The sequence below is a fragment of the Pseudopodoces humilis genome, chromosome 11 (assembly GCF_049639895.1).
Source record: "Pseudopodoces humilis isolate 2021_Gansu_Grassland_sample_001 chromosome 11, ASM4963989v1, whole genome shotgun sequence".
Taxonomy (NCBI): domain Eukaryota; kingdom Metazoa; phylum Chordata; class Aves; order Passeriformes; family Paridae; genus Pseudopodoces; species Pseudopodoces humilis.
This window is the reverse complement of record NC_142210.1, coordinates 13,823,039-13,845,849: the sequence shown is the minus strand read 5'-3', so window position 1 is coordinate 13,845,849 and position 22,811 is coordinate 13,823,039. Positions and strand designations below refer to the sequence as shown.

General features: G+C 47.1%; 1 protein-coding gene across 3 annotated transcripts in view; it reads right to left on the bottom strand.

Annotated features, from left to right (window-relative positions):
• FGF12 (fibroblast growth factor 12) overlaps nt 1-22,811 on the bottom strand; it is a 232,518-nt gene that overhangs the window by 98,155 nt on the left and 111,552 nt on the right. The gene's annotated exons all lie outside the window — the stretch shown is intronic.

Genomic DNA, 22,811 nt, shown 5'->3' with positions numbered 1-22,811 from the left:
GCGGAGCAGGGCGCCCGGGCTAACAACCCTGGCTGGGCGCCGGACTCCGCCCCCCCTGGGTCTGTCCCCGAGGAGCGCAAATCCCGGCGCAGGCGGTCGTCGGCGAGACCCCCGGCCGGGCCGGCAGCGCCGCGTAGATCCGGGAGCGGCCGCCCCGCTGGCGAAGGTCCGCTATGTCCAAAGGATAGGGGGACGCGGAGGATCCGCGGGTCCCTGCGGCGCGGTGCCGCTCCGCTCCGCCCGGGCGCAGGCGGCGGCGCTTCCTCCCTCCGGCCGCCCTCCGGCGAGGGGCTGTGGGATGAGTCAGAGACCCTTCGGCCCGCGGGCAGCCCCGGCCCCAGCGCGGTGGCTCCGAGGCGCTGCGCGGCAGGGCGCGCACATGGACGCGGCTCCGCGGCCGGGCTCAGGGAGAGCCGCGCTGCATTTCTGTTCGCACTCCTCCTCTTTCTCCTCTCCCCCCCTACCCACTCTGCTCTCAGAGAGGGCGGGAGGGGAAGGAAAAAGCAGCCACGGGGAAAAGCAGAGGGCCAGCAAACAAATTAAAAAGAAGGGGAAAAAAATCAAATTTAAAAAAAAAAAAAAAAAAAAAAAAAAAAGAAGCGCCCGGCCGCGAGTGCGGGCTCACATCGCCGCAGCTCGGCGCCCCGGGCTCACAGCGCCATGGCTGGCGCAGCTTCTCCTGCCCTGCTCGCCGCCTCTGCCCCGGCACCGGCTCTCCCCCACGGCACCCACCCACATCGTCCGGCCGGCCGGGCGGCCGCCGAGCGCTCGGCACCGGGGCGGCCCCGGGCCCGGCTGCCGCGGCGGGGACGGCGGCGGGAGGAGCGATGCAAGGCGGGGAGGAGGTGGAGGAGGAGAAGGGCGGGGGGGTGCGGCTGCCACTGCCGCTGCTGCTCCGTGCGGGGCTCAGGATGCTCCGCGGTGCCGCCCGACGGCGGCGGGGCGAGGAGGAGCCGAGCCGCGCCCGCTTCCCGCCTGCATCTTCCTGCCCGACCCGGGAGGGGGGAGGCGAGGAGAGGTGGGGGGAGGAGAGGGGAGGGAGGGGCTGGGGAAGCCCCCCCGGACGCCCACGCAGCGCAGGGCTGTTGCCAAGGCGGCGGGGAGCCCCGCAGCCCCGCGGCGGCTGGCAGGAGCCGGGCTCCGGGCTTCGGGCTCGGGGAGAATTGCAGCTGCTCCCGCTCGCCCTCCTCTACGCAATCCTACGTGATCGAGGTTTGGATGAGAAATATCGCGCAGGCAAAGCGAGGCAATTGCAGCTCCGCGGCGGCTCTGCCCCTCCGCCCGGGCAGACCCGCCGCCCCCGCCGGCAGCCGGGCTTCCCCGGGACCGCAGCCCTCCCGGCGGAGCCGCCCGCCACTCGTGCAGCCACCCGGGCCGCCTCTCTGGCCACTGCTCCCGGCGCCCGAGCACCCAGCCTCGGCAGCCGAGCGTGTCCGTGGCTTTCCCTGCTTCTCCGTAGAAGCAGAGAGAAGGGACAAACCCGGCAGCCCCAGGGCTGCTCTGCCGGGGGCCGGTTCCTCGGCCGGAGAGCGTGCGGGCGGCTCCAGCGGCCGTGGGCACTGCTGGGCTGCCCCGGCCACAGCGCTCTCACAACACACCGTCATCAGCAGGTGCTGGGCCGCCTCCTGCCTATCTCCAGCCACAAAACCGCACCGAACAAAATTGAAGGTGGAGATACATCTCTGGTTATCCAGAGAAATAACTGCTGCTGCCACAAGGATGGTGCTCTCCCGATTTCAGGTTCAAGTAACAGGTAGCGATGGTAGCTGCCGGGTTAGTTAGGTGACGAGCAAGATACTTGGGGAGCACACAGGTGTCGGGGTGGAGGGAGAGGGAATCTCGGCTGGGAAAAGAGGAAGGACACTGCTACACTTTGGCGAGTAGCAATGGCAGGATGGGATTAAGCCAGTCCTGAAGGTGTACGGGTGATGCATGCTTCCAGCTGATGAGAGAACTTTAAACCAGTTGGTGACACACCCTAGGAATTACCAGCTTTAACAAAGTAATCTTCTTAACTACTTCACTTCTAAGTTCTAAAATTTTTCTAAATTCTTCACCTCTGGGCTTCAGCTCTAAATTATTTTAATGTATTGGGGGAAAAGACAACTGAAACAACCACCCACTATGTCCATAAAGATTAACTAAACTCTGGCATTACTTCCTGATTTTTACTCTTAGTCATGCATACCAAAACGACGTGGAATCAGGTTCTCCAGGCTGTTGATCTCTTTTTAACTACTGCCAACCTTTTTTGAGCAGATTTCACCATCCCAATCAATAAAGATTTTTCTTCCCTTTCCTGTAGCTAAAATGCTTCGTATTTTAATTTTCTCTATCGGATTATTTCACTTGACATCAAAGAATTATTGCAGTACAAGGTACAGGCATGGCCTAAAGAAAGCTGTTTGCAATCAGGGAATCACTGGCTGAACTGCCAGTGAATTATCCAAAGCTTCATCTTCAAAGGATGTGAGCATATCTTCATATCTTCTCAAGAAAGAGGTTTTCTATCTATATCTAAAGATACTTTTTTTGCCTGTAGTCTTCAAGTCTCTGGTGAAAAAATGCTGGTTTATCCACCCCATATTAGATAAGTTCCAGTTATTTTGACGTGCAACTAATTTGTTTTGTTGTGTAGCTGTAAACTTGGAGCAGCAGCTCTGTACTTAAAAATGACCCTAAACAGTGATAAAGTTGGTCACAGTGGTTTTTTTTCCTGATGATTTGTGGATCTGAAAAGTGAGTTGCTGCAACTCTTAAGAAGAAAGGCTTCTCCCAGGTCCTTCCTACTTCTGCAGTGACTGAATTAAATTAAGCCAATGCCTGTGAAACTGAATGTGGTGTTGCATCTGCCAACATGCAGGTCTGCCTTTATCTATAGATGGCCAAGGAGCCCACGGGGTTTGGTTCTGAACACAGGCACAGTGCCATGAGCTCCTGGTGACATTACTGACACACACATCTGCTCTGTACAGGTCCAATCAGGCCCCAGTTTCACAAAACTTTCTTAAGAGCCCAAGCTTTTATAAACACCAAGCAAACCCAGAGTGGTCTTAAGCTGGAGAGTGGAAGGCCAACCTCATAATGCTCCTGCACTGTCAGTCTCACGGGTGAAGTGTTACCTTTGGTGGGCTGCCAAGTGAAACAGAAAAAGCTCCATGTACTTTCATCTCTAACAGTGGAAGTTCTCCCCTTCAACTTCCCTTTGGGTAAATAGGGCTCAAGACATTTTCCATTTTCATCTGTATGAGCTACTCCTCTTTGAGGGTAGTGTAGCCTACACTGTTCCAAACCAACTAGCCCTTGTGAGAGTCACAGGCTGCCTTTCTCATTGCTCCAATGAAAGCTGAATTGTTTGAGTAAACTGGGCCAATATGGCATTTTTCCTTAAGGAACATAATTTTAAAGCCTATTTATATACAAAATAGTATCTGTACTGTATAGTTATTATGGCAATTTTTCTTGTATGCCTCTTCTCTCCAGGCTTCATCACTTCAGTCCCAGTCTGCAAAGCTGCACAGTGCACCCTATGAAAAACAGAATGCAAGAGTAGCACCGATTCGAAAACTAACCAAGACAGACTGCTTTGATGACATTGCAGAGATATGCCAGTGCTCCTCTTGCAGTTTGTGGAGAAAGACCCCATCTGGCACAGAGAAACAGGCAGAGGTTCAGACTCCATGTGGCTGTTGGAGGATCAGACTCATTGTGCTCACTGAATATCCCCACCCCAAACATACAGGAGACTCTGCATGACCAGTATCAATATTTCAAGACACTGCCATTTTTGATGTTTCATTCTTTGATAAATAAACTCTTCTGTCCTTAGTGCTGAGGTTTAAAATGAAGGCCTGGCTGAATTTCAGAGCTTTGGTGACTTGAGCAGAGAAGAGATCTAGAATTGCATTCCCTTACCTTCCTAAACAGAATGATCTATGTAGGTCAAAACGGAGGTTATTGGCATCTTTCCTCAGTGAAGTGCAATAATTCCCGCAGGGTTGCTAACAGAATATCCTGTTTATTTTTCATAGAGCCTTCAAAAGCCATGGGCTGTGTTCTGTAGATTCAGTCATTAGGCATATCTCTGCTTTACTAATTCTGTACACACAGAGCTAACTACAGTTACAAACATATGCAGGTTTTTTGCTGTTTTATCTGCAGAGCTACTGAAAATGCATACATGAAAATTAAGGAAGAGATTTACATTTAATACCACTTTAAAATGTTTATGCACGTCGCTGTAGTTGAATGGGAAAAAGAAAGACACCCATCTCTGGCCAATAATTATGAATGGCCTAATTCACCATTTTACAGTAGCATAGCAACAAATCTCTTCCAATAGGAAGGCACTGTTGAGTTTGAAAGTCTGCATGCAGACACCTCTTAAGAATTGTACCAAATTTCCACGCTGTGTAAATTACATCTAAAATGTGCATTGCCAGGGCTGCTTATTAAGCATAATTAAGCCCATATCTGGGTTTTATTACCTTTATTCTTTACAAGGTAGCCCCTTGTTGCATGTCTAGCATAATTAAAATTCATGCAGCTTTGGCATTCCCCAGTCTCTCTGCGTGGGCGGACTTTTTGAAAAAAAAACATGCCTGGGTAACCTGATAAAGGAAAGACAAGACCTTACTGCATTTTGCTAGTTTCTGTGAAGGGTAATTCTGTTTACAATGCATGAGTTTGTATCTATGTTTGGATACCTAATAAGAATTCACATGGCCACTTTAAAATATGCTATTCAGGGAGAGAGATCTGGCCCTAAAACAGCAGCAGAGTACAAGAACTGGCCAGCTTTCTGGGCTGTTCTCGCACAGCTGAGCTTAGAGCTGACTTGGCCTTTTAATAAACACAGAAGAGCCTGCATCACCTGATTGCTATATTGAAATAATTCATTTAATGGGCCCTTCACTCCCTTTTTTGCCTTCAAAGATTCAATTAAACAAAATTTGCAACTCATCACAAGAAGCATTTATTAGTTTAGCTGGTGTCTTTCAAACCAGCTCCAGCCTGGGGAGAAGTTAGATGTTAGAGCAAGGGGCAGGTACACAGTTGGCAGACTGCAGAATGGAACCATTATTGCAAAAAGCAGGCTGCAAGCAGCATCAACACAACAGAACCAACTGCAGCCTAGAAAAAGAAATAACTCTACTATTTTATACATACACTTTTTTTGTTCCCTTTTTAAGAGAAGATTTTCTACTTAGCAGGAGCTTTTATTTCTCCTTATTGACTTGTCACCCATATGAGGTGGAGGCAGGGCAACACAAGAAAGCTTCACCTCACTGAAGGGAACTGTGGCTGCCTAGAAATGAAAGCAGTCTGAAGAATTTTTCTTCAAGAAGCCTCCTGTATGGATGAATAAGACTTTTGTCTCCAGGGTTCTGGTAACACCTGCTGGGATGACTTCCCTGAAATGAAGCCTGAAAAGGAGCAGTAGCAGGGAGCATCTCAAACTGTTCCCACATATAGAGACCTCCCTGCAGACAGGCCAGTGCCTGTCCCACATGCCAGAGCCAGACCTGGTGCTCATTTAAGGTGGGCTCATCGCAAATCTGTTTTTATCACCTCAGCCCAACAGTCCCATTCATCAACCATTTTGTCATTGCCTTTCCCTATGGGATCAGGACTTGAAAAGCTGCTGTCCCTGCAGTGATACACTTCAGTTGTGGCTTCCTAAGTGGCAGAAGTCCAAGATAAAGGGCCTGCAAACACCTGCCCAGTGACAACTTTCACACAGCACTTCAGTCGTAAGGGCAGTGCAGGGAGAAGGCCTTGCTGAAGGATCTCCCATTAAGGAGTAGTGAAAAGGACACTCTTCTTGCAGGTCATTTTGTGCAGGGCAGAGCCAAGAGCCCACCTTGCTGAGCCACTGGCACACAACAAGCAGGTGTTTCAGGCTTGGAAACATCCACCTACAAATCTGGAAAGAAAACTCAAATATCTTCTTGCCTGCACTAGAGCTGGTGAATTTAAAAGACAGGACTGACAGCTGCCTCTCTTCCTTTCTTCCCCCCTCTGCCTCCTCTTCCTCACTGGGCTTCTCCCAACACCCAGCAACTCTCTCCATCCATTTCCTTAGGGATTTTTCACCCACGGCTACCTGCCAAATAGCCTTAAGCCACAGGAACTATGAGAACCTGGAAGAGGAAAGAAAGTGTGGACTTGACATTTCACTCCAGGTCTTACACTGTATTCACAGTGTTAGAAAAAGACCACATGCCTTGTGCTTTTATTGCAGATCAGAAGCTTGAAAAGAAACAGAAGTGAAAGAGGTGGAATAGCCACCACCGAACAACCCCACTTGTGAGCCTGAGGCTGTGTGTGAATACACGCACATCATGCCCTCCTCTGTCTAAAGCAGAGACTCAGTCCCCAGACCTCAGGATAGCAGCGCTTTTAGGAGCAAGACAATTCCTACTGATCTCCCTAGGAGTAGTCAGCCATCCCCACAGTTCTCTTTAAATCCTATTTTATGACAACCTGTAGCCCATTTTGGCCTACAGTTTCAATAATTCCTGAGCTACCCAGGTCCCACGGACACTGAACATGGTTGGGACTGGATTTACATGTCACCTGCATGAAGGTGGTGTGGTCTGGGTAAAGAAGGGTATGTAACCCCACAGTGCACCTTCAGGCCCAGGGCCCCCAGGCCTCTGGGCTTAGGAGGTCTGAGAGGCTGTCCATACTTCTCCCTCTCCCTGGGAGGAAGGAAAACTCCTCATGTTGTAGCCATGCAGCCAGACATCAATTTCAAACAAAACCATTTTCAAGTGTGTCAGGAAAAGCCTTTCAATTTAAAGTTTCCATCAAGCTGACTTTGCTGAAAGTCAAAGAGATCCTTCCTGATTAGATCTTGGCTGAGGCAAACCAACACGATTATGTGATTGAGAATGATAAAAAGGAGGGAGGGAGAGTGAAACCCCTATTGTACTCCTCCAGCAGGGCTGTGGGACCACCTGCTCCACAGCAGGTCAAGGCTTGGAGATTGAAGACATTCACCTCCTTAATGCACCTTTGTGGCACTGGCATAGGTCAAGATGGGGAGGAAGGGTCAGAAGCTGTCAAGAGAAATACCAGACTTCCTCCAGATCTGTAAATCTGTCAATCTGCACATAATGGATTCTGACAGACTTAAAGAGGCCATGGAAAGTTCCCTGATCCCAAACTTACCTTGTTCCTTTATCCAGCCTCCAAATCCACATGCCCAGGATCTGCAGCCTAAGCTAGGTCATATCTCAAATCCTGCTGGATCAGCAATGTTTCACTGGGGCAGCCCATTGCTCTGACCCTCAGCAAAGGGTCCTTCCAGTTTGGAGAGTTCGGAAGAAAAGCAGCAACTCTGACAAGACCTGGTAGTTCCACTGCTATCAAGCTCTGCAGTCCAGGAGTGCTGGAACATTAATCCTGCCCTAAGGATGCCTCTGAAGTTACATTCAAATTGCCTCTTACTTAACAAAACCTGCTTATTTCTCCTGCGTACTGCAAGGGCATATTCAACACTAAATGTAAATGTGAGATTACAGCTGTTATGGAGCCAGGACAAGGTCTGAAGACCCCCTCATCCCCTGCTGACCTAGAGTGCTGGGTAAAAGGATCTGGGTGAATGCACTGCTTCCCCTGCAAACCCCTGGCTTCCAAGCACACCTCTTGCTATTTGCATTGTAATTTATTTCCCTCTCCAGCAATAAATCAACTCCTCTATCTCTTCAGCAAAATGAAATCCCATGTCCTCTTTCCCTGGACTCTCAGAGCTGCTGCAATCCAGACACCAATAAAGATATCAGTGGTCTGGAAGGAAATCTAAGTTAGCCAAGGATACAAAGACTAATGCAGTAGTAATTAATGATCGCAGTAAGTCTGGTGAAAATAAACTGAACTGACACGGAAACTGAGTTCATAGAAACAAGTTTCCTTTTAACACAGCCAGATCAAATCTCTGGGGATAAATTGTGCAGTCTGTATTACTTCAAGACTGGGCAATTTTTTTTTCCTCAGAAAGCAGTGACTCTGGGAATTAGGAACCATGAAAGAGATAAAGCTAAGAGGAGCTTTCTGCACGGAACTGCAGCTAGGGGAGCCCAAGCCCATGCGTGCATGGATGGAGCAATAAGGAGAAAAATGAGAAATGCTCATTTGTACCAAATTTGTACAAATACATTTGTATCCAACGCAGCAAACGTTGTATCACAAGTCACAAAGTCTGGTTACCACACTTCAGAAGTGGCAGAAGAAGATCGTCCAAGGACAACAAAGAATATGGACAGAGTGAAAGATATGAGCAGCTTGGTCTCATGGTTGCAGTAAGAGCACATCTATAGGGATTCACATGGGGCCCCTCTTGAAAATGCTCTTGGTACTCGCCTGTATTTAGTCTGTTAATACCATGCCACTGATAGTTTGGTGTTGCTGAAAATCTGGCCACAAAAGACAAATGGTTGAGAGACTCGGTATCCAAAAAAAAAGCAGAGAAAACAGCCCTGACTGCTAAATCTCTCATCTCTCAGTAAGAACATTTTTGAAAGGAGGGACTGTCTCAATCCAGCAAAGTCAGAGTGAGATCTGGAGGCTGTAGTCAAGGCTCATGTTTATTGTTAGTATCAAAGGTAATTCATCAAGTGAACAACATGGCAAGAGTTGTGACAGATTTGCTATCATTTTACCCTAAGAGCCAACCTCTTTCAAAAATAGATGAGTTGATATCACAGTGCACAGGGTACAAGGGACCCTGGAGAAGCCACCCGTGTACTGAGCGAGCAGTACCTTCATCATCACTGACAAGGCTGGTCTGATGGTCTGATCTCTGATCAGGTATCTGCAGCACTGTAAATCCTACAGCTCCCTTAGGAATGTGGCTCTCTACCACCCCCAGCTGAGAAAGGCTACTTCTAACATCTAGCCCAAATCCCACTCAGATACAAGTTTCTTGCCCTACTGATTATGCCTGCCACACAGGACTTAGTGGGCTTGCTCGGTGCAGTCCTGACTTGAATTATGGTGAGACCAGACTCATAATCACAACTGGTCCCTTCTGCCTGGCTTCTGACACTCACCCAGCATCAGTCGGTATTAGAGCTATGATGACAGAAATCCACTCTGAAGAAAATCTTGCATTCAGAGTTGTTTCTTCCCCATGTAAAATGAAATTGAGACCTTTTGCAGCTCACTATGAAATGCCAGAAGAGAAGAAAGCACACTGATGTGGTAGAACTATAGGTCTCACCACTGTCCAGACCAAGTCTCTACTTTTGCAGTAGGCAGAGCAGTGGCATGAAACTTGACACTAAAATTCCTGTGCAACACGCACCTCCGAAATTACTATTTCCTTTCTCCCTTGTTTTGATAAAGTGGCATTTTTCAAGAGAAAAATTATTATTATGAATCTAATGATTGTTTGGCTATTCCTTCTGGACAGATCCATCGCAGCCTCCCAGCCTGCACCACTCACACATCTCTCTGACATGAATTACCGTTCCTGTCTTTTCTGCTCTCAGGCTGATGAACTCCCCAAGTGCATAAAACAGAAGATGCAATAGCTGTTCTAACCACTTTCTATGGCTCTTCTAGGACTTTGCAAGAACAGCTTTTGGATATGGGCAACCCTGTTTCCTTGCATCCTTTATTCATCACCCCTCTGCAGCTTATATCATGGACAAGGAATTTCTGTGCAGTGTGATATCTTTCTTCCTCTCTGGCCATGCTTGCCTGCCCTCCCGCTTCACATGCACATTCCTTTTCTCACTTCAGAGACAGAGTTAGTGTTCCTTTGGTCTCCATCACAAACAGAAAAAAAACATTCCGCTAAAGGGTTGCTGGAGCCTGCTACAAACAGGTAACTTACTGAACCTGGTGTCTGGAGACTCCCCCAGTAAGAAAGTGGAATTAAGCAGAGAGAGAAATGCCTTCTATGAGTCATGGAAATGGGCAACAGACCCTGCTTACCCATAAGGTCATGATCTAAAGCATTCCCTGCTGAATGCAGCTGGGTCCTACAGGATGAGAGGATGAGGACCCCCTGAGCTTCCCTTTCTACTTCCACAAAGAAGGCTGCAAAGTTCTAAATGCTGCCCCTCCCATCACCCCATGGGCAGCGTCAGCTGCCCTCTGTGGCACCCAGCATCATGTCCATGGCTTATCCTTGCCACCTGCTCCCAGGGGTTTTACAGAAGCCCAGGGGCACTCCTGCCCCAGTGCAGGGTAAGGGACAGCCTCCAATCATGAGAGGAGCTGGCAAGACAGCCCACAGCAGTCCAACAAGAGACTGCCAGGTGTTGTCAGATGTAGGGAAACTCTCAATAAGAACTTTCATATTTCATTATGATTGAATGCTCCTGCTCAAGCCTGTTGGAAATACCATCTCCTGAGATGCTATGGGCTCACTGAAGCTCATGCAAGGTAGAGTAAACCAGGGGCAGGGCATCAGCATTTTCTTTTGGTAGCTGTGCTTGAAGTTGGAAAATGCACAAGTGTGGGGGTGAGGTGAGGAGCCTGAATTAAAAGCCACTTAAGTGGGTACTTGAGTAATTATTGGGAGGCTTCTGAAGAGACATTTTTGTCAGTAATTAAGGAGAACATAGCTTTGTGCTGGGTACAGGTGGCAGTATGGCAACAGAGATCTTCAGCACTTCATGGAGAGATGACCAGCTATCCATTGGCTGCAGAGGCGTGTTGGGATTGACTGCCCAAAAAGCATCCTTCAGTCTTGAAAAAGTGCCAGAGCAGCAAAAGGGCTGAAATCCTAATACTCTCACAGTCTCAGATTTTCTGCACCAGGAAAAGGAGGCACAAAATTATTTTTATGGAACTGCCCAGTTCCTGAGGTAGCTGTACTTCAGTAGAGTTAGGTTCCACTGGTGTTTCCGTCTTCCAGAAGCCGTGTTTCAGCTCCAGAGGCTTTGTATTCCTGGGAAACCTCCCCATACAAAGAAGCAAAGTATGCTGGGCAGTTTCAGCATGGAAAAGTGTTGGCTTATGCTGCCTGTCAGTGGCTTGGGCAGGGTAGTTGTGATCTGCTTGCAAGGATGCTCTCCCCTAATTTTCATAAGCCTGATGCAAGTTTTGTCACTCATTTGCTTGGCTTTGGGAACCCTTCTGTTTGCTAAAGAATGCCAATTATACATGTTCCCTTCTCAGTGTTAAAAGGCAAATCTATTATTTCTTCAGTCCATTAGAGTAGATACTTCTAGAAACTCAGATACTAAACAAGATGCTTCTAGTGCCTCTAATAGGCACATCAGCCCACCTCAGATGCTGTAAACGTGGGGTGCTAGAAGGTGCCCTCAGATGAAAAAATTGATTTGACAGGGAAGTGACTCAGAGCTACTTTTAAGTTTGCACTGACAAAGTAAGCACTTAGGAAATTAAGTGTATAGACCTGTAGCTACCAGGGCAGTGTCATTCTCCTCATTAAAGATGCAGGTAAAGAAGCTTGAAGACAGTAGCAGTAACAGAAGCATATGCAACGCAAACATGTCCTTGTGAAAGAGCATAATTCATAGACACTTCATTACCTTCAACAATTTTGAGGTCCTTGCTTATTCATCAGCGAGTCTCAGCTGTCATGAGCCGAAAAAACCTGGGCTGGGGTTATCAAAATCCACATAAATGAAACAAACTTCCAGATCTCACTGACACTCCAGGGATCTCCCTATAAGCTCCTGCATCTGCCCCTTACACTACCAATGCTCTGTGCAGGGTGTGCAAGAGATCCCTGTGCAGCAGACACCAGCTCTCACCCCAGTTAAACATGCCAGACTGACTCCTGCAAAGTTCCTCTTGAAAAAAAACCGGCTGACATAAGGAGGCAGACACCAGGCATTTCTTCTAGAAAAGGCTACATGCTACTCCCAGGCTTATTATTTCCACATGGATAGATCCAGCATTTATTGCAATTTTCTTACTTTTCTTCCTTGACTCCTGGCACAATGTAGGGTCTGAAAAGTCTTCTTTCTTTTTTTATTTATTTAATCATTTGACATGGTCTCTGTCAGCTTAAATTCGACCCAGCTTTGCAATTTTATGGGGAAAATAAAAATTGAAAAAAAATATAGAGAATCATAAACTCTCAAACAGGAAATATACCCACAATATTGTGCAGCTTCAATGAAAGCTCTTCTTCTTAAAACAAAGAATGTTCCCTTGTGTTGTTTGAAACCCTGGCACTAAAACAATTAAGAAAGTGAAACTGGCTACAAACTAAAGCAGAATGGACATGTTTCATAGATCTTCATTGCCCAGGTAGAAAGAAATGTAAACAGGGCATAAATAACACCAGTCAGAGGACAGATAAGCTGAAGGACAATGCTGGCACAAGAGGAAACTGGTAGAAACTGGCCAAGAATAAATTTAGACAAGAAATTAGACATGGTTTCTAGTGATCAGAAGAGCAAGACACTTACAACAGGACCAGTGGGCACATTGCTGCTCCCATTCTGCTCCTTCTGTTCCAAGGAGGCTTTTTGTGCACATTTGTGAAAAAATTATCTGACACAGCCTGCAATAACCAACCAATGAGCCAAGAGACCCTTTCTCTCATCTGTAGCACCAATACTTTCGGTCTTTCCAAAAATCTCTTTTTAGTACTCTAAGAATGGGGAGACATTTGATGTGCATTCAGTAGGGTGCTTTATTTAACCTTTGCTAATTGATCCCTCTTAAAATATATCTATACTAATAGCCTTGCACATTTGATTGATGAATTGAAGTAAGCAACAACAATTATTGAGTGTTTTTATTTAGTAGTGTCATTAAATAAAGTGAAAGCAAATAAGATCCCATAAAATACAAATGGTCTTATCTAAGAGTTGTTAAGGATGCAGTGACAGGAATGCATTCAGTTAAGTGTTTATATTGTTACCATCATTCAGACATCAGCTCCAAAGCTTATCTAATTTGAAAGCCACTCCTGCAGATCTTTGCTATTGATTGGTGCAGCCTGCAGAGACACCACTCTCCACAAACTCATCCCAGAATAGGGTAGATGTCAGCTCCAACACGTGGGGTCCCCATGCCAACTGGTACCCACATCTGTCTGCACAGGTCTTTTCTGCCAGCTGGGTAATTTGAGGATACCCAGCATCATCTGGGAGAGGAGGATTCTGTTGCCAGGGTGAGTTAGGAGCAGATGCATCCTCAGCTCTTCACCCCACATTTCCCCTGACCAGGATTGCTGCTGTCTTGACTTAGCTACTACTCAGCCCAAGTGAAACATATGTTTATGCCTCTAATTTCTGCACTGAACTGCTATAGTGCCAGTTAATGTTGTTCAGAAATGAATTGCTGCTGCATAATGTACAGAACAACAAATTCACATTAGCTACATATCACAAATCAGATAATTACAAACCAAGATATTCATACGCATGTTCAACCTCTTATACGATGTAATAGGACACTATCAAAAAAGAGCTCACATTACAATGACAGTTTTGGCTTCTAGCACTTTGGCTTTTATTATAATAAACCTAATTTTCTGATTTTTATCTGCTCCTCCCCCCACTCCTAGTGGCGTAGGAATTATGATTATGCCAGCTCTAAAACTAGACTGCCTGCTTTTAAAGCAGTCTTTCTCCTTGATTCACAAGCACAGCACTGAAGCATTTGAGACACAAACACTGCAGATCACCCTCAATGCCAAGAGAATTCCATCAGCCTGACCAACTTCACTTTGACTGCCACCAGACCACAGAGTCACCACAGGTGCGTACCCTCCTCCCCGCACTGCTGGTTCCTCCACCCATGAAATCAGGGCAATGATGCTGCTTTTGTGAGCCTTCCCCATGGGAAAGCTTGCGAAGACACTTCCCTGGGGGGCAGATGGATTTCAGGGTGGGATTTTTCACACAATGCAGGCAAGAGGTGCTGATGGAGGGGCCCCAGCTTTCCTCATGCTCACACAGATGGAGCTGTCAGGAAGGGCTCCCCTTTCAGAAGGGACTGACACTCTTCAGCTGACACCTCTGACAGCATCCCCTCTGCCTGCAGCTCAACTTCTCCACACCTTGAGCAGAGACCCATCAGATCTTGCTGCCCCCAGGGAGGCCATACGGAGAGAGCCTGGCACAGTTACTGCAGAGCAGCCTTGGCCCTCTCAGTCACCCCTGCCCCTCACCAGCTCTTGCAGCGTGTTTACAGGATTCCGGTATTCCCACTGCAATAAATGACAAGGTCGCCACCTTGCTTCACCAGGACTTAATTCTTCAGACCCACAGTCCTTCTGCCCCCAGAGCCGTGAGCTCAGCAGCCCAGAGGGAAGGGAGATGGAGGTGCCACAAGGTATCCACTAATCCCACCCAAGCCCACACTTCCCCAGGGCTGCACCAACAAAACCATTTTCACCAAGAGACTCATAGGTATCAGGAAAGCCTTGTCTTTCCAGTGTGCAAAACAGGGATTAGTCCTGCAGCCCTCCCATTCTGGGGAGACACCAGGGCTTCACAAAGATGTTTCCTACTCAGGTTCTTTTCCATCCAGCATAAATAAGTGAGGAATCCAACTACAGCACCATGACTAGAGTGACTGCACCTCACAGGGCTATAGGACTACAGATCTCAGCACACGGAATTTGAGAAAATTTCCAGGCTTTTTTTATGCATGTGAGGAGAGTGAAAAATAGTGAAATACAGTATTGCACCAAGTTATCTTCTTTTCCTACAATGAATTTTTTTAAAAGTAGAAAACAATATTGGGATCACAGAACTATTTTATTTTACTTTAAATTAATTTTGTTTCTTTCCTACATTATTTAACCCTTGAATGGTTAGTCTTGAGGAAACCGCCCCTGTCTTTAGGGGAGAGGGGAAATTACAAAATATCTTGGAATATGTCTCTCATGCAAAAATTGGAAATGCAATTAGATAAAGACTTGAAAAAAAGTAAAGCTCCCCAGGCTATTAATTTATTTAATAAATAAATATTTTTAATTAATTAATAAATTAATAATTAATTTAATTAAAATAATAATGGGGGAGAGGGATCTAAAACTGGAAAAAACCCACATTTTGCCTTTAAATCCAACACTAGTTTTTGTTTGAGGGCATCCTGGTCACTGCTTCACCCAGGCCAAAGCTTTCCCAGTTTTTTTTCCAAGTGCTTGCAGATTAGAGCAAACCTATTTTTTTTTCCTTTTGCATGTAGAATAGTTTGGACAAGGTATTTACAACTGAGATTGGAAGGGAGTCAATGAATCCCTGTTATAATGAAGGTGAACAATCCCAGGGCACAGAGATCCCCAGACTGACACACAACAGAGGGGACTGGCAGCCAAGGATGAGAGCTGGAAATGGAAAGCACTGCCACACGAGGGGACCAGACCACACCAGAACTGCTGCTGTAACTCAGCAACAATACAAGAATCACCAATGAAATGAAGAAAAAAAACATGTTTGAGTTTCTTTTCATCAAGTGAAAATGCTGTCCCCTTGGGGATGACCATCTACGTTGAGCCACAATTAGTGATACCCTACACAGGATCGTGCACTCTGTGCTGTAAGAGGTTCTCAATTAGAACAAAATTCACTGCCTACTTAAATCAATCCAGACTGGGTGTGCACCCCTGAATTTACACGGGAAGGACACCGCTACCCACTGTTATCTTACACTACGTCCCCCGAAGCGCCGCTCTGCCCCTGTGTTCGGTGTTCCCCGCTTGCCGAGGCCGGCGAGCAGCACAGGCCGAGCCCGCGGCCCGCTCCCCTCACGGGCCGGCGCCTGCGGAGCGGCAGCGCCGCCCAGCGGAGCCGGAGCCCGCGGCGGGCACGGCACCGCCCCGGCTCCAGCGGAAAAAACGGGGGAAAATATTAAAGGTAAGGGCGGAAAGGAAAATACATAAAAGGAAGGAAGGAAAAAATGAAGAAAAAAAAGCGAGGAATAGAGAAGAGAAAAAGGGAAGAAAGGGGAAGGGGAAAAAAAAAAAAGAAAAAAGAAAAATAGAAGCAGAGAAAAAGGGAAGGAAAAAAGGGGAGAAAAAAGGGAAAGAAAAAAAAAGAAGAAAAAAGGAAAGAAAAGAGGAAGAAAGAAGGAAGAAAAAGGGAAGAATGAAAAAGGAAAGAAAAAAGAAGAAATAGTAAGGAAAAAGAAGAAATATGGGGGGAAAGGGGAAGATATAAGGAGGAAAGAACAAGGAGGGAGGGGTGAAGAGTGAATAAAGAGGGGGAAGGAAAAGAGGGGAAAGAGAGGGGAAAAAAGAAAAGGAAAATAAAAGGAATAGGAAAAAGAAAATATGAAAAAAGCAAACTCTAGAGTATAAACATAGGATTTTTTTTTTCTACAAGGATCTGAAAGGCCTGTATTAATAAACCAGGACTTGTGCACACACCAGGCCCCTCACAAGGCTCAGCAGGAGCGCTCCCCTTGCACAGGTGCTGAGCCGGGCACCCCTCCTGCCGGCGGGGCAGGGAGCACCAAAGCTGCCCCGGGAGATTGTCCCAGGGGCCGGCACTTGCTGGAGGCTCAGCTGGAGGGAAATGGAGCTGCTGGAAGGCCGAGATGCTCCTCTGAACACCCGCGTTTTGAGGCAGGGGGTCGGACCCGCCGGGATCCACCCGCAGCCTCTGGCGCCTCTGTGCGACAAAACAGGAACAACGGGTCGGGCTCAAGGGTGGGGCTCCCGACAGAAACTTGAAATACATCATTTCGGCTCACACTTGGAAAATACGCGCGGCCTAGAAATGGGCGAAAGGAAAGGGATGCTGAGCGGCTGCAGAGGAAGGGGCGGAGGGGTCTGGCCGCGCAGGACAGCGGCAGCGCCCCAAAGGAGCGCGGTGTCCCCGCGGCAGCACCGCCACCTGGTGCTCGGGGACACGCGCACAGCGACAGCAGCGCGCCCCGCCCCGCCCGCACCCGCACCCGCCGCGAGCTCCCAGCGAGCTGCAACAGCTCTGCCTTGCTCTCACCACGCCTTTCCCCTCCGTGTCACCAGCCTTTGCACTCGTGGTAGCTCTGCAGCAGAAGCGCAGTCGCCCTGTTGCTGCAGGTGACAGGTCAATGAAATGATCTGCTTCATCATCTCCACGTTAAAAAAAAAAAAAAAAAAAGAAAAAAAAAAAGGACATCTGCATGTGGTTTGACCAGTCCATTGAACTTGTGACATTTTACAGTGCTAGTTTAAAAAAAAAACTTGGAAGAACTGAAAAGAAAGAAAATTTATTTCTCTGCGAGTCAAATGCCTGCCTGTTTTTTCATGCACAAAGCTTTTTTCTAAGTCTTTTTAAGAAGTTAAAAACAATAGTGGGGTTTTTTTTTCTGTTGAAGTTTTGGACTAAGCATGAAAAATCTCATTCCTTCCCTCCAAACTTTTTGGCACTGCACAAACCCCCAGATATGTTGTTCTCCCAGCATTAAGTTAAACTGCCTTTGCACCATGCAGTCTTTTTGCTCTGTACCTAGCAAATCCAAGTGCTAGAATTTCTTGCTGATAAATGTAAAGATTTATTAACTGACACTGGAAATGCCCACTTGCTTCCACAGATCTTGCTATGCCTTACAGATCTCAAAAATCTGAGTGCACGTTAAGGTCACCTTCACTCCCTGCTGAAAATGCAACCAGCAACAGGGCAGAACGAATCACCTGTATAACAGTGCAGAGCAGCACCCCGCAGCGTGCCCGCCACACTGGCCAGGGGACAGCACCGCGAAGGAGACGGGGACTTTGGAGCAGCCAGAGGCAGCCAAGTCAGAAGCTGACCAGAGCCTTGGAGTGGGCATCATTAAACACCTTGGCTTTGGTCTACAGGTAATGAGAGAGAACAGATGGGTTCAGTGTACGGTTCCACCCCTTACACACTTCCTTCTCCTCCTGCCTGGTCGTGGTCACTGGAATCCAGAACTCACTCAGAAGCAGGAAGCAGCTGCCTAAACCTGGACCTGCAGTTTTTGCATATACAGATTTTACAAGGGAGGCAGCTTTTCCCCCCTTCCCATCTGTTTTAGCACAGTCATCCTATATAACGGTGAGAGAGAGGAAGCTTAGGTTCTGCACTTAAGCTTCCCGAATATACATCCAGCAAAATCTGGGGAGCATCTCTGGATATACTGCCAAGCTGCAAGGGACACCGATCACACAGATGTACTAACACACCAGCTCTGGATATTACCGCCTGCAGGGTAATGTAGGTGCAGAGATTACAAACAAAAACATTAGCTAACTAGCTTGGCCTTAGCTGCACTGCTTGTTCATTTCTCTGCAAGCAAGTTGTGTTCATTTGTCTACTGCTAGATCTGTAATTCATAGCTATTTGTTTATGTTGCCATGAGCAGTTCTCGCTCTGCCAGTCATGCAAGCCGAACATTTGTAATTTCTCCTATAAAATAGGAAATTAACATAGGAAAGAGGCTGCATACAGCTTTCCACCACAGCATTAATAAAGCACTGTATTCCATTTTAACGGAATAAAGTGGGTTTTGCTGTACTGGCTAGTTGCTCACCTGGGAAAAGGATATTTCCATGATTCCCTTGGTCCCACATCCTGGTCCCACAGCAAAAATTGAGAATAGATCACAGGTGAAAATCTTTCAGGTTGTTCTTTTTCTTTTCCCCCCCTCAGGAAACAGATCTATTAAGTACTTGTTCTTCAGATGATCTTTAAAATTTGCAAAAAATGAACAGAAAAAAACTCACAAATGCAGCTATTGCTGTCTGAATACCCACTTCTACTTAGAGAAAGGTGCTGGGTATTGCTTTCACTCACCACAGAACAAGTACTGCAGAGCCTCAGTTTAAACGAACTTGAGTTGTAAAAAGCAATGCCTTTAGGGCTATCTGCTCTCTGACTGGCAAATGCATTACAAAGTGAGAAAGAATGTAGCAGTCACTCATATCTCTGCCCTATTTAAATAAATCTTTGAGGTTACCTTGCCCAACAAAATCACACTGATAGAGCTCATTATTTCTAATGCATCACTGCTTTCTCTCCTGGGTACTATTTTCCTTCCCAGTATAGCCTGTTTATACAATAAGGCGTTTCCTACCCTGGGAAATGGCCTTTGCAGTGTCATTGATCACAGGAAATAATAAGTACACACAGGATGCTGCAAAGTCTCGGTGGGCCAACACCAAGCTCTCCTCTTAGCAATTGTTGCAATATATTTTGTTTTGAACAAGGTGTCAGAACAGCCAGAACAGCCTCATCTGTATCTGCAGCACAGCCCTGGGCACAGCACAGGTATAAGACTAACTCCATTTGGAAAAAACAAGACTCAAATAGAACACTGCTAGTGTTCTACCCTGTTACTTCATGCTACGAGAAGATAAAGGTTTCTATGGGATAGTTTCATTTTAGAAGATTCTTCCCATTTTCTTGGTACTAATTACAAAGCATTCCCAGCCAATGCCTGTTACACCAATGTGAACAGCAGGAAGTGCAGCCACTTTTTGCTGGAGCTGGACCCTGGCTCAGGCACATGATACCCCACCAAAAGCAGGAGCTGCAAATGCTGTTCCTACTCATGCTGAAATCTGGGGAATCACCTCGGGCTTAGTTAGAGAGGGGCTGCCAGCTGCAAGCCAGCCCCCATTCACATTTCTCCTGCTGCTGCTGTGTCTGGTTCTGGCAGCCCCAGTGCCATGAGCTCCTGCGCACTCAGCAGGGACAAGTGACAGCCCCGGCACACAGCCCGCAGCTGGGCATGGCCCCACGAGCCAGTGTCACCTCAGCAGCAGAACTGTAGGCACAACTCACACCAGCCTTCCTAGGACTCATTCAGGTAGGAACCACAGCAGTATCTTTATCACCATCTTGAACAGAGGCTGGCTGTGGGCTTCCCGTTCCTCCTCTCACCTTACTATACCTGAGCCGATGGTTTCTGTCTCACAGCAGGGAAAAACGTGTCCCGCAGAGCAATAAACCCCTGGTTCATCTGTGTGTCTGCACAGCTGGAAAAACATGGGTTCAGGACAGCTTCTCTTTTTGCAACACAGTGCAGCAACGCCGGCAGGCTCTGGGGGTCCCTGGAGGTTCACGCTCTGTGCTCGTTGCCTCTGCAAGCTCATGGCAGGCTGGCACAGTGCTCCAGCTCCCCCCAGTACTGCCTCCCTCTTGGGGAGTGGGCTAGTGGCCTGGCAGGAGCTGCCAGTCTGACAGGCTCTTCTGAGGCTCTGACCCCGTGCTCCAGCATGGAGCAAGCCCCCTGTCTCATTGCCATGGTTGTTTTCCTGCGGTCCCACAGGCACCTTCTTGCAGCCAATAAAAATTCAAAATTACTCTCTGTGAATAATTAATTGTCCTCATCCTGAATCATCTTTAATGAATGAAAAGGCTGGAAACCTGCTGGGCACAAGAACATGGCTCCATGATTGGAGCACAGATGTGCATTTTGCATTTCTGCACATGCTCCTTGGTAGAGATTCTGTGGCTGCAGGTTGAAATCCCTTTGTGTTATCTCCTCTTGGGACTCAGAAACCTTAAAATGCTGCAGGAGAAGTGTTCGTTTTCATTGAAGATGTCATATGCATCACAAACTGGGCACAGAAAATGTATTTATCAGTAGAAAAGGCATTTCTTAGATGGGTGCAGAGAGAACAGGCCAAAGAAAGAAAACAGGCTGAGCTTGGCAGATATATTAAGTGACTTCTCTTTCAGCACTGGCATTTGGAACTCCCTGAGCCACATGCTCATTTTCAGGACACCCCAGGGAGAGGGGACTCTCAGCCACTGCATCACAGCTGCCATCACTGCACTGTTCTGCAAAAGAGGGTTAATCTGTCCCTGCCACCAACACTGCAGAGTGCATGGCCCATTTATCCCTGCCTGGGCTGCTGCAGCGCTGCCAGCTCTGCCAGGGATTTGGCTGCAGTCTGAGAGTCTGAGGCTTAAGGAAGGGCTGATGAAGGGTTCCAAACCTGTGCAGCATTCTACCAGAGGTAAGTGTTTGAAAGAAGCAATGAATTTCTTTGCACCTTTAGAAGATAACAATATAAGCAGCAAAATATGCCTTTAGGAGCTCACCTTCCCTGCCCAGTGCTGGGCTTTGTAGGTGGATGGCAGCAGTTCCAGACGTTGTACGGGCAGAGGGCAAACCCACTCCTGTTCCCACCCACATGCAGCTCCCTGCAGACACGGGAAGTGTCGAGGGGATGTTGTGGCTCCTCATTAAACCAGGATAAGGAAGGAAAGGCCTTGGGCACAATTACCTTAATGAAGCTGGCAGCTCTGCATGCTAACAGCACCTGACGCCTGGCGTTTCAGGAGCAGCTGCACAAACACTACCAAAAGCACTTCCAGACCCCTGTAAAAACGTAAGCACACAGCAAAGCAAATACCTGCCTGAAAGGAGCCTGGATACCCACGCTGCAGAGCAGGTGGTGGGTTTGCCTCTTAATTAAGCATATGTTCATGGAAAGCATCTGTGCACTGTGTGAGAAGCCTCAGTCTTTCCCTGCTTCTGCAGAAAGTGGCTGTCCCTGCCAGCAGCTGCCTCCCAGCTGGATAATGATGTGGGTGACATTGGCCTTAATGCCCACAGGGGACCTGCATGTTTCTGGCAGACACAGCACAGACAGCAGTCAGAAGGTGAATGGTATGGGTTTTTTTTAATTTCCAGCCTTAAGAAAATACCAGTGACTTGCAGGTGATGAAAATCTGCAAACCACAGAGGAAAAAAGCGCAGTGACTATTCTGGAGAGCAGAGAGAAAAGGAACACATGTTCTGCCTGGCACATATCTTTTGGACATGGACTTTGTGTTGCGTGTGGCTGCAGGTCAGGCTGGCGAGCTCAGGTAGTGCTGTGACATGGCAAGGAATGTTTTAAAGCCATGGCTGCTCCCACCCTGCTCAGACCCTGTTTGCAGCCAGAGTGTGAGGAGGATGCTCCTGCATGGGCTGAGTGAGCCGTCGGCAGCATTCAATCGACTGCCTCGCTGCAGGATTTTCTGGTTCATTATGGAAATATACCAGGACACATTCAAGTTCAGTCTCACTGTCACAGGACATTCTTCAAAACTGGCTTCATGGGCTTCTCTTTCCTGATCATCACAGGAATTCACCACGAATACTCCCCACCTGCATCGCTGCTCCCCATATTGTATGTCCTCTAATTCCCTACACTGATATGTAGATATTTCACAGTATCAAGAAAAGCAAAAAGAACACAGAATTTTGCATAAGTGATTCATTCTGATAAACACACAAAGCATTTTAACAGGTATCACAAAATTACATTAAAATGCTCTTTTCAGTTCCTTATTTTGTTTTACTCCATGAATATTACAGTACAAACAAAAACCAACAAGTAAGTAAAAGGTGGAAAACATGGGCTGATATTTTAATGGGCTGATATTTTAAGGCTGTGGATACTGCCAGGTGTATCTGTCAGTCTGTATCAGTAATTTTCAAGTTTTCTGAGGGTTATCTTTAAAGGAAAAGGCTCTCACATGCATCTAAAACTAGGCTGTAGTTTGTAAAACTATCTAGCAGATTTGGATATTTATTTCTTGCAAGTTTCAAGAATAAATAGAAATTGAAATCCAGTACAGAAACAGTAACCCCAAAGTCAAGAATATTTTATAGAACAGAGTTTAGCCATGCTTTTCTGTCATGTGAAAATATCTGATATTCTCTTCAAGTGGTAGAAGCTGGGCATGTCAGGGCTTGGCTGAAAAAAACTGGGTGCTCAAAATTTTTCTGTTCTAGAGATGATCACATTAACTGGAAGAATACTAACTATAGTCTAAGACAGGAGCAATCCTGGTGTTTCTTATGGGATGTAAGTTTACCTGGAAAGTACCATGGAGTATGGGTTGAGATGGAATGTTACTGAACCTAATGGAAGGTATACTTGAGCTATTGGCAGGCACATCTAACTATAATCTATT